At 33.0% G+C, this 12,399-nt stretch overlaps 1 long non-coding RNA gene across 1 annotated transcript; it reads left to right on the top strand.

Moving 5' to 3' along the window:
• Positions 1-3,059: 3,059 nt before the first annotated feature.
• Positions 3,060-4,288, top strand: LOC126599453 (uncharacterized). The gene is made up of 4 exons (XR_007615145.1): positions 3,060-3,245; positions 3,346-3,486; positions 3,582-3,706; positions 3,849-4,288. It is a non-coding gene; the product is annotated as an uncharacterized LOC126599453 (long non-coding RNA).
• Positions 4,289-12,399: the final 8,111 nt, after the last annotated feature.

Below are 12,399 nucleotides of genomic sequence, written 5' to 3' on the forward strand. Positions count from 1 at the left end.
GGGTTGTGACCATTGGAAGTTGAAATTGCTCACAGAAGTTGTGAAATACGAATTATCCTTAGACTTGTTTTGACCCTCAAATTCTTGAGTGTTCTTTTAGCCTTTTTGACATGGTTTCTCTCTTAATCCGTAAGGATGTCACGAAGGGTCGACTCGGCTGAAATGTGCGCTCAGTTAGTATCGATTCAGACAGGAACGTTAGGAGCATAACCTTTTCACAAGCTTACCAATTATTCGCAAAGAGTTCCACGTGGATGTGGGGTTTGAGCTGTCTTTTAGTAAGAGTATGATAAAGGTTATAGTGCAGGTGGTTAGCGGATTACATCATCAATCACTATCTCCATATAGAAATGAATAGTCACCTCTTATTATTTTGCTACAATTCATAAAAATCATATTGTACTATGGTAGATCTTTTCCAACGATATGATGCCTATGAATTGTAGCAAGATGATGAGATGTGTTCGCCTCAAAGCATCTTTCCATTACTTCACTCTAGGACCTTATTGTTCGTGAGTATGTGGATGTCGAAACATTTTTAGTAGATTTGATTGGTGTGCTCTGGAACAGTACAACACAGCGGTTGAGGCGAGAATCGTACGATCTTTGTACACTCTCACGTTGCGGGGCAAAATGATATTCGGAAGATCGAATTTATGAGATGGAAAATTGTGCACCCACTACTACAATATTAGCTTTAGGTGTCAGACGATCTTGGCGGTTAATAAGTCATTCAAACGGATAAAAGATATCCGACACATAATTTATTTACTGTCGGATTAAAGTTACTTTCTGTCGGAAATATCCGACAGAAATTTCTGGCCGATTTTTCCTGGCGGATTTAACCCTTAGTATTTTTGAATTCTTTTTTTTTATAATATTTTTAACATATTCTGGCGGTTTTTAAGTTAATGGTGGCGATTATAACCGACAGAAATTGACGATTTTATTATTTTATTTTCTGGCGGTTATTATTTTATTATTCTGACGGTTATAACCGACAGAAATTGACTATTATATTATTTAAAATGTTATATTGATTAAAAATAAATAAATAAATAAACAAATGGTTTAAATATTTTTTTTTCACTCACGGTCCCGTTACCTAGTCTCTGAATGTTTTTTTTTTTTTAGATTTTTTACACATGCTATCTTGGAGTATATACAAACATATTTGACTGTTTGATCATTGAAACTAGTTTTGTAGAATGCATATCCTATCAAATTGATAGATTTAACAAACACTTAAGAGTTAATGTTATACTTCCATTAAATATAAAAAATTATCCACTAGTGTAAATATTTTAAATTGAAGATCGAATTTGTTCAATCCATTCTTATAGGGTCGAGGAGTGTAGCTGTAAAAAATCATCAAAATTGGAGCTAAAATAATCGTTAAATTGTGATTTTTCGTTTATAACCGTCGAAAACTTTTGTTTTGTTACCTAATCTCTGAATGTTTGTTTTTTGTGATTTTTTAGGTATGCAATCTCGGAGTATATACAAACATATTTGACTGTTGGATCGTTGAAACTAGTTTCATAGAATGCATATCCTATCAAATTGATAGATTTAACAAACACTTAAGAGTTAATGTTATACTTCCATTAAGTATAAAAAATTATCCACTAGTGTAAATATTTTAAATTGAAGATCGAATTTGTTCAATACATTCTTATAGGGTCGAGGAGTGTAGCTGTAAAAAATCATCAAAATCGAAGGTAAAATAATCGTTAAATTGTGATTTTTCGTTTATAACCGTCGAAAACTTTTGTTCTGTTACCTAATCTCCGAGTGTTTGTTTTTTGTGATTTTTTAGGTATGCGATCTCGGAGTATATACAAACATATTTGATTGTTGGATCGTTGAAACTAGTTTCATAGAATGCATATCCTATCAAATTGATAGATTTAACAAACACTTAAGAGTTAATGTTATACTTCCATTAAATATAAAATATAATTTATCCACTAGTGTAAATATTTTAAATTGAAGATCGAATTCATTCATTGTATTCTTATAGGATCGAGGAGTGTAGCTGCAAAAAAATCATCAAAATCGGAGCTAAAATAGCCGTTAAATTGTGATTTTTCGTTTATAACCATAAAAAACTTTTGTTCCGTTACCTAATCTCTGAATGTTTGTTTTTTACGATTTTTTACGTATGTGATCTTGGAGTGTGTACAAACAAGTTTGACGGTTGGATCGTTGAAAAACGTTTCATAGAATGTGTATCACATCAAAACGGTAGATTAAACCAACATTTAGAGTTAATATTATACTTCTATTATGTATAAAATAAGATTTTGTGGTATCAACTAGTGTAAATATTTTAAATTGAAGATCAAATTCGTTCATTGCATTCTTATAGGGTCGAGGAGTGTAGCTGTAAAAAAAATCATCAAAACTGGAGCTAAAATAACCGTTAAATTGTGATTTTTCGTTTATAACCGTTGAAAACTTTTGTTTTGTTACCTAATCTCTGAACGTTTGTTTTTTGTGATTTTTTACGTAAGTGATCTCGGAGTGTGTACAAACAAGTTTGACGGTTAGATCATTGAAAAAAGTTTCGTACAATGTGTATCACATCAAAACGGTAGATTAAATAAACACTTAAGAGTTAATGTTATACTTCCATTAAGTATAAAATAAGATTTATACACTAGTGTGAATATTTTAAATTGAAGATCGAATTCATTCATTGCATTCTTATCAACAATTAAATTTTAATCTATGGTTTATGGGATTATAGTGTTAAATTTTGGAGTTGACATCTTCACAAAAGTTGTAGATCTTATCATTACGAGCATATATATATATACATATATATATATATATATATTTTATATTTTTCACTTCTACATTAATTAAAAAATTATTAAAAAACTTAATACAATAATAGCAATAGGATTTAATCTAAGTGACCGTGTGTTTTGGAGGGCTGCCAAAATTTTGGCATGGCGCCTTTTATTTTCAGCTTTTCATTTCCAAAATTTTGACATGGCGCCCAAAAACTTGACTCTCTTCAAAGAAAGCGCCATTTCGACTCTCTCCTCTGCAAACCCGAGCCCAATTCCACCTTTTCGACTCTCAGTGCATAAATATGAGAACCAAACCCTAGCCGCCTTCATCACTTCCACAAATCCTAGGCCAGTGCGAATTGCAGAGCCCAGGTCCTCTTTTTTTCAGTCATGCAAGGATAGAGCAGATCATGCATCTCTGATTCCGGAATCTCCACCACCATGGTAAATCTCCGATACCCAACCCACTCTCCCGTCTCTGAATCGAATCATTCGCTGTTAGTTTCTGTCTCTAAAATCTCACTACCTTTTATGGCTTTTTCAGGCTGACATTGAGAATAAGCGGCGGCTGAAGTCTCAAAGAAGAGAACATTCAATAAGTTCAGCTTCACGGGCGTCGGTTTGCTCTTCTCGACATGTCCACTGATGAGTTCATCAAGCTCTTCCTTGCCATAGCTCACAGAAGGTAATAAACACATGTCTCGATTCAATTTCTTGGATTGATTTTTGTTGGATTTGTGAATTGGGTTTGAATTGGATTGGATTGTGTGTTGTCTAAAGATTGGATCTAAGCATGTGTGCTGTGGTGGGTGTGTTGGTGCTGTCGTGACTAAAAGAAGTAGAAAAGAAGGAAAAACATAATGAAATTTGGCTTTTGTTGCAAGGATCTAAGCATGTGTGCTGTGGTGAGTTTGTTTTGGCGTATTAAATTTTTCATCCATTATGATTATCTTATTTGTCTATTGGTAGCATCCTTGTATATCATGGTGATTTTGACTGGGGTAGATGTCTCATTGTAATGATATTCTGCTTTGGATCAATGTTTAGGTGGGATGCAGTTTCAGCTGGCGTTATGCATTCTGGGGAGAGGCATTTGTGATGAAATTATGCAGTGTTTGCAGCTTACCATTTATCCCTTGAAACTTCCTTCCTTGCTGATGAGGGTGCAACTCTGCCCAAGACGACTATGAGACGCATCAGTATATTTTTTTTTATTAATATATTTTCTGTCGGTTTTATCCGACAAGAATGATTTTATTTATTCCTTATTATTATAATTTTTGTCGGTTATAACCGACAGAACTTATGTCGGTTTTAGTCTTTTCTGTCGGTTTTATCCGACACAGAATACTCTAATTTATTGTTTATTAATATATTCTCTGTCGGTTATATCCGACACATTTTCTGTCGGTTTAGAGTATTTTCTGTCGGAAAATTCATTTCCTGACGCAGGCAATTCTGTCGCTTATTATATCCGTCACTGCACCCATTTTCTGTCGGATTTTGCTTAATTTCCGACAGTGTTATACATTTCATGTCGGTTTTTAAACCGACACTGATGAGGACTTTTGTAGTAGTGACCCTTGGGAAATTACTGCATGCTTATCGAGACAACAAATGTGTGGTCGATATCACAAGCGGCCGACTGTTGTATCGATAAGTTATTCGTTGGATTTGTTAAGCAAGTGGGCAGGAAGACTCGTCGGACAGCTGTTACGGTTTTGTGATTGTTGGGGCTCGACCCAAATATAATTTTTCTTGTAGTACGTGACGTTACGTATGTTTGGGCGAGACCCATTTTCATTTTCAGTTTTGGTTTTCAGTACACGTATTTTAACTTACCTTATTATAGTTATATATATTTGTTTTCTAAAGTTACAAATGTTTGGTTGAGTCTTTTCCACTTTCAGTGTTAACTTCTGTTAGTACCATATTATATTAGGCCTCGTTACTTGGGCTTCTAGACATTGAGCTCATGATCTATGTAAAAGGGGAGAAGCCCTTAGTCTATAAAAAGGACTTCTCACCCTCATAATCCTCAGGCCTCACATCCCCAAACAGAGGCTCTCATATTCAGAGCATCCATCTCTCAACTCTCTTCCTTTGTGAACCCAACAGAGGGCAATACCCTTACAAACACAACAACACTTTGCAATCCATACATACAGTTACAAAGAAATACAATCAACATCAGTGTGGACGTAGCCCAAACATTGGGGTGAACCATGATACATCTTGTGTTCTTTACTTTCTTGCAGATTCACGGTCAGATTTACGTTGTTCCAAGACCTCTCCGGTTTTGTGCATCAACAACTTCAATACGAACTTTTCGACACATATATATTTTGACGCTATCGTATTTTACGTACATATTTTTCACCTTACCTCAATATGTGTTTTCGACTTTATATGCATACAAAGTATGTTTTCTACTTTTACACAGATGGGGAAAGAAGGTATGAGCCTGGAGGCACGAAAGATGGAATCATTGCAACCCGATTGCAATGGTGTGGCATTTTCCCTTTTGTGCAACCGCTCTGACTTGATTTCTTCGTTACGTAAATATATATTTTTCTTCTTCCTATTTTCGAGTTTTTCAGTGTAGCAAGTTATTTCAAATTTTGGGATGAAATTTTATTTAGTAGGGTAAATTGTAACAACCAGTCTCGATTTTATCAGAACGAATGGGGTATTTTCATGAAATTGCACATTGGGCTAGATAATTTTCTTTTAAAATTATTTTTGGGACTTAATGGGTGTGCCAAGGGGCCCACCCTTAACTTTTGTCCCTCGGGCCCAATTGCTCTCTCTCCCTCACCTCTCCCATTTCTCTCTCTTTCTTTCTATCTCAGCTCTCCCTCTCGACTCTCGGTGCTTTTTCCACCCCAGCGATCAATGCCCACACATACTTACACACCTACAACGTTAACAACAACACACCCTCATCACCACATTTTGACTACGACGACCAAGTAAGGCTAGATAACCATCTCTTCCTCTCTTATTCTCGGCACAGTAGCACGATCAATGTGTTTGTGACCTCTGGCGTGTTTCTTGAATCTCCGATCGTGGTAAGCACTTTATACCTTTTTAGTTGTTGTTATAGGTTAGATTGGGTCATTTTTTAGAAACTTGGAACATTTGAACGCAAAAAATGCTTCGGGGGGAAGCATTTCCATTTTTCCGACGAAGACCGGAGGTTTGCAGGCATTTTTCGACCAACTCCGACCACCTCTCGACCTTCAATGGTACAAATTTCTTCCTTGCTTCACGGGCTTCAATTTGGTATATTGGTTTGCATGTTTTGGTCATGTTTCGAGGTTGAACATAGCATGAAAGCTCCAACTTTCTCCTTTCTTTGAAATTCGGCCAACCTGACCCATCAATTAGACTTGCCCAACTCATTAGGCCATGAACCCAGCCCAGCTGTTAAAGCCCAAACCTAAGGCTTTCGGCCCTATCTAAACCCAAACCCATATTTGTAAAACCCTAACCCAGGCCTTGGGCCATGGAACACCAGGCTAAATGGGCAAACCCAATTCCTTTGAAACACAACCCTAAATCCTATAAAACCAGGCCTTTGGGCCTATGACCCTTCGACCCAAACCCACCAGCCCAACCTTGATGGAATATTCTCTAGAATATTTCTTCAGGGAATACTCTCTAGAATATTCTTGGAATATTCTTAGTGTTGACTTTTACGAAATTTACCCGAGACCCTTCTTAGGGTAATTCGACGTCCTGAATTTTTTTTTTAACATCTTTTTCCCCAAATTCAACCGTTATATTAGAGTTTTATTAATTGGACCCTTTATGTGCTTAGGGGCATTTATTGTGGCATTTCTACCTTTGTTAGTTTGTGTGGCTCTTCGGCGGCAAAGTATCTATGAGTGGACCCCTTCTAAAATGCATGTTTTAATAGTAAAAATACATACATGAAAAGCATGATTTAATGATTACGTTTTATGAGATATTATGCTTATTGAGAATATTTTAGAATACCATATTTTATCAAACTTATGTTCTTTGTAGTATATATGATGGATGACTATATACTTCTTATGAACATGTTTTTACACTTCTTTATAGTATATATGATGGATGACTATATGCTATGAAGATGCTTTGAGATATAAGTACCTATGTTTGGAAAGACTATGTTCAATGATTTTGTGCATATCTAGTGGTTACCGTGCCGCCTATGGGTGAGGGATATGGTTGTTGGCTGCGGGTTAGGAGAAATAATCTTTGGCTTTGGGCCGAGAGACATAGAGCTGGCATTGGGCTGGGAGAAATAATCTCTGGCTTCAGGCGTAGAGACATTGTTATTGGATACCACTATTTAGCACCCTATATACGAGATATGTTTCATGAGAAGTTTTATGGCATGCTAGGGTTTTCGGAAAACCTACTATTTATTATGCTATGAGTTTTCATTTAAACTTTGGGGGTTAGTATGTTAATAACTGTTTCAATATTATATATATATATATATATATATATATATATATATATATATATGTTTGTTTTGCGCCCCTTCAGGACTTAGAATCAAGGCATACAATCTCGACGTTAAGGCACTCCTGCAGTTGCATCTTCGAGTCCTCTTGGTGTAGGACTCATTCCTTTATTCATTCAATTATATATATTTTAGTGTTCTAGATTAGTTATATGCTCCGAACTCGTTCCTCATTTGCATATTATTTATATTTAAATTTATAAGTCTTATTTATTTCTTGTTCTCATGCATTCTAATATGGCTTCGTCAACTTCGGATGTAGGCTAGTACGTGCCTACCATAGTATTTGGGAGAATATCAAGGTCGGGTGTGTCAATAAGACAACTAATTTTAATCATGTGACATGTTAAAAACTATCCCAACATGAACATTATTTGTTGAGTTAATTGTCATTGTCTGTACTTTTGATTAAACTAATCAAACAATTATTTCTCACTGCTTCATCAACCAATATACAATGCAGTTACTTCAAAACAATTCCTAGAATAGTCGATTTCCAAATTCTGCATATCCGAACTTTGATTTTGTCTACCTTCGTGTATGGTCTTAACTAATCAACATGAGTTGGTCGGATGTTCTCCATTTATCCTATGAAGAAGAAATTGTAACACATTAGAAATTCCCATAAAACCACATAAAGAAAAAATAATAAAAGTTATAAACGATGTGCAATTTACTTATCCATGTTGTGAAAAAAAGAGACAAAGAGTTGAGCAACCATCATTATCTACCAAAATTACAAAAAAGAAGGTATGAACCCAAAATTGATTAAAAAAATGGAAAACTAACCAAAAGCCCATGAAAAGTTTCCTTTTAATCATCAGGACAAATTTTTTTGGTAATACCCAAATTGGGCATAAGAAAGGTGATAAAACAAAACATGCAGCAACCCTTGAAAACTTTTGGACAACAATTGAATGCAAAATGATAAAGTAAGGGCACGAGCTTCAGAATATAAACCATTCATGAGGATTCACATGGCCTTTATTAAAGCAAAAGAAAGAAACGACAAGATCTTGTCAGAATCAGAAACAGTGTCTACAGATTCAGAAACAGTGCCAAAAGGGAAGATAAGGCATACCATTCAATTGTAAAGAATTTTGTATGTTAGCATCCTTATTCAGTGTATATAAGGAGAAATTCCTTTCATTGTAAAGAACACGGAAACAACACAGCAGAGAAACACCATACTCACACTAACCTTCAATCCTTATACACTCAAGCATCCAATACCTTCCTAGCATCCTTTGTAAATATTTCTTTGTAAACACTTCTCTTTGTAAACATTCTATATATCAATAAAAGTTCAAGTGTACATATTCAAGCAACCTCCAAGTCTTAAGTAAGTTTTTTTTTCTTTCTTTAGTGTGTTTGTTTCATTAGACTTTTAGTCCAAAACAGGGAAACACTATTGTAGTTATATTATTAACTTGCTAAACTGACGATCATATTTTGTTCGAGCACTTTGTTATAGTTGAATGCTTGCCATATAAATAACTGGACATTAACCAGGGTACCTCTGAGTTCAGTCGTTAAGGCCTTATACTTATACTGTGAGTGGTCTTTATGCTGAAACATGTTGAGTTCCATGTGCAAGATTCTATGTCTAGTTGATGGTCATCCGATTATTTAACCGGGCCTTGCTGTGCGAATTTGGTATCAGAGCCAAGTTTAGCATTTTAATAGTATAATTATAATAGTAAAGTACCTTGAGGACGGAAATCATTGATACAACTGATATCATATTTGTTTATTGTGTATGAACAACAAATATTATTGTCCTTGTAGATCTTGCCAACTGCAACCACCAAGTATTTATTGTCCCAGACACCCAACTATAACTAGCATAAGGAGAAGATTAGCAAATATATCCAAAAGAATTATCAGTACTTTGAAGAAGCAAAAGTTTTATCTTGGTTATCTTGAACATCCTTCATTTATTCGTAAATATAATAAGTTATAACACAGAAGTGTAGAATAAAGTTTTAGAAGCAAAAAGAGTAACAGATCAAGTTTGAGAGACCTTGAGAGAAGAAAAAGAGTTTCTAAGAAACCAGTTAGTAGTAACTTTAGAGAAAGGTAGACTATAGTTTATGATAGATTATCTTAATTTATAAATTAGAGAAATGTAGACCAAAATAGTTTAGTTTGTTATTTTCCATTGAGAAAGCATAATCATATTTTGCATAGTGAAGAAAATCCACAAGCCAATAGTATTGTAGATCTTATTATTAGTCAAACAGAAAATATAAAATTAGAAAATAATAAGCATAATCATTTGTTAAACCACTTGTTAGAGCATTTTCAGAAAAATTACATAAAAATAATTAGACAAAATTTAGATTATATTACATCTCAGTTAGAAAATAATAATAAAAATATTCAAATGTTTCCTAGCAAAAGAGAGATAAAAGAGCTTGTTGATCTCATAGGTAGTAAGCCAAAGTAAGTAGAACTTAGATCATTAGAAATAGTTGAGCAGCTAAAATTAGAAGTTCAAAAAATTCAATTAGTACAAAAGGAGTTGAGTGAACAAGTAGATAAGTTGCATAATAAAATAGATAAATTATTAGTTTAATGACCAATTCTAGAACTAGCAAAAAATATATCCAAGCTTTGAAAGAAATTAGTAAGTTAGATAAAGAACTAGTAGGTTTAACAGATTTTTCAACACAAGTATCCAGTAGCAATATTCCCATTAGGCAAAATAATTTGATTATTCAATTAGTTTTAAGTTTGGCTGAAAAATTAGATCAAGTTGAAGAACAAATAGCATAAATAAACCAAGTTTTACATAACGCATCTTCATCACTTCCACCATCTTTGCTAGATAAATTAGAAAATTTAACTTTAAGTACAAATAATAATATTAGAAGACCTAAGCTAAATCCTTTTGATAATAGAAAATGGAACTCTTTAGGAAAAAAGGAAAAGAAGTAGTTAGAGCTGAAGATATTTATCCAAATGAAGAAAAAGCACAAGAATTTATTCGAAGAGGTTTTGAGAGAGCACAGAAAAATAAATATAATTTGTATCAATTAGGTTTATTTGAAAACAGAAGTAGAATTGTAAGTAGCATCAGTCAACATGAAGTTAGCTATATCGATAAAGAAGTTACACTTAATTTAATTAGTAAGGAAGCAGTTATGCATTTGAGAAAATTACAGTTTAGTCAGATTCATATAGGAACAATATTAATTGGAATAGCAGGATTAACCAGAGAACAAATAGGCACAAAAGCATTAGTATACATATATGATGATAGATGGGATAATCACCAACAAGCAGCAATAGCAACAATTGAAGTAGACTTAAGTTCAAACTTAGCAGTCATAGGTTGCATTCCAAATTATGTTATGACAATTAATGAATTTAGTAAATATATTAAAGTGAGCATAAGAACAAAAAATTATAATATGAAGGGAGAGTATAAAAATTTGTGTATTAGCTTAATGTATATAGGTAAAGTGTCTGATAGATATAATCATAAGTTTAATTTATAGTTTCAAAATTTTGTTCAAACATTTGGTAGTAAACATGTAAATATGATAGAAGCAAAACCCGTAGATAATAGCTTTTTAGAAGGAACTCAATGGACATTACCTAATTTACAAGTAGTAACAAATAGACAACAAGATAAAGTACAAATTTATGAAACTAGTACAGGTCAAGCAACAATTAGGTTTAGTAATTATAAGCAACTAGAAAAAATAGAAGAGGATGAGAGTGAGATCGAAAATAAGAGTATACATATGACTTTTGATAATTTAGATATTAATTTAGTTGAACAAAATTTTGATCATATTGTAGATAAGCTTATAAAAGATATTGATTATTTAGATGAAGAACAATATTTGGAAAAATATAAGACATATGATTTAGGACTACATAAAACTTCAGACAAAGAGATGAAAAAATTAATCGTAGAAATAGGAGTAGAACATATTTTAGGATCAAAAGAATATAATAATTTATTAGAATTGAAAGCAGAATGTAATCCAGTAGAAGAAAGTAGTACATCAGGAGTAGAAAATCCAGGACACGCAAGTAGAATTAATCAACATTTTTTAGAACAACAAATGAACAATATAATGAAAAATTAAAAGTAGATTACATAGAAGAAAGTATGATAAAACCACCTAGAAAAAATAAGATTCCATATTTGAGAGGGTTAGAATAAATTAATATAGCTGGTAATATATTAAATTTAGATAATGTAGATCCTCAAGATTGGGAAATAACGATTGAGAGATGGGAAAAAGGATGCCTACATGCAACATTAATGTTAAATTTTAGTAATTCACAAAATATGTTAGATTACTTTGAGTATACTTTAGATGGTTTAGTTTTTGATTACTTCCAATCATGGAAAGTCCGAAATCCAGAACACCATCAGGTAGCTAAAACACATTTTAATATTGATGGTTTTGTTACTTCGATTAAACAAGAGTTTTTAGATCATAATAAGTTAGATGGCAGAAGCGAACAAGAACAAAAAAGAGCAATTACAAATTTAGAACAATTACAAATTTGTGATTTACAGTATATAGCTGAGTATACCACAGATTTCTTTAAATATTTAGGAAGAACATGTAGAATTAGTGATATTAATTTATTTGATACTTATATGACAAAAATAAAAGGACCAATAGGTGAAAAGATGGAATGGATGGCAAAATCCAAAGAAGAATGATATTGCAATAGGACCTAAAATTCAACATGTATATGATATACTTAGACAAGAGTGTAGTCAAATAAAAGCTAGGAGACAAATTAGGAAACAATTTTACATGAGTTGTAAAAATATAGATTTACCACAACAGTATGGTTGCCATAAGAAAAATAAGCATAAGAAAAATATACAAAAAGAAATATAAGTCATATAAACCCTACAAACAGCATAAGAATTTCAGTATAAGACATTCAAGAACATATAGGAAGAGAAAATATATTCCAAAACAATTTAGAAAAAGAAGTGGCAAACCTTGGATTAGAAAATATAAAACGCCAAAATATAAGAGTAATTGTAAATGTTATTCATGTAGAGAAACTGGACATATTAGACCTAAATGTCCAAAA

This window comes from Malus sylvestris, chromosome 14 (genome assembly GCF_916048215.2).
Source record: "Malus sylvestris chromosome 14, drMalSylv7.2, whole genome shotgun sequence".
Lineage (NCBI taxonomy): Eukaryota > Viridiplantae > Streptophyta > Magnoliopsida > Rosales > Rosaceae > Malus > Malus sylvestris.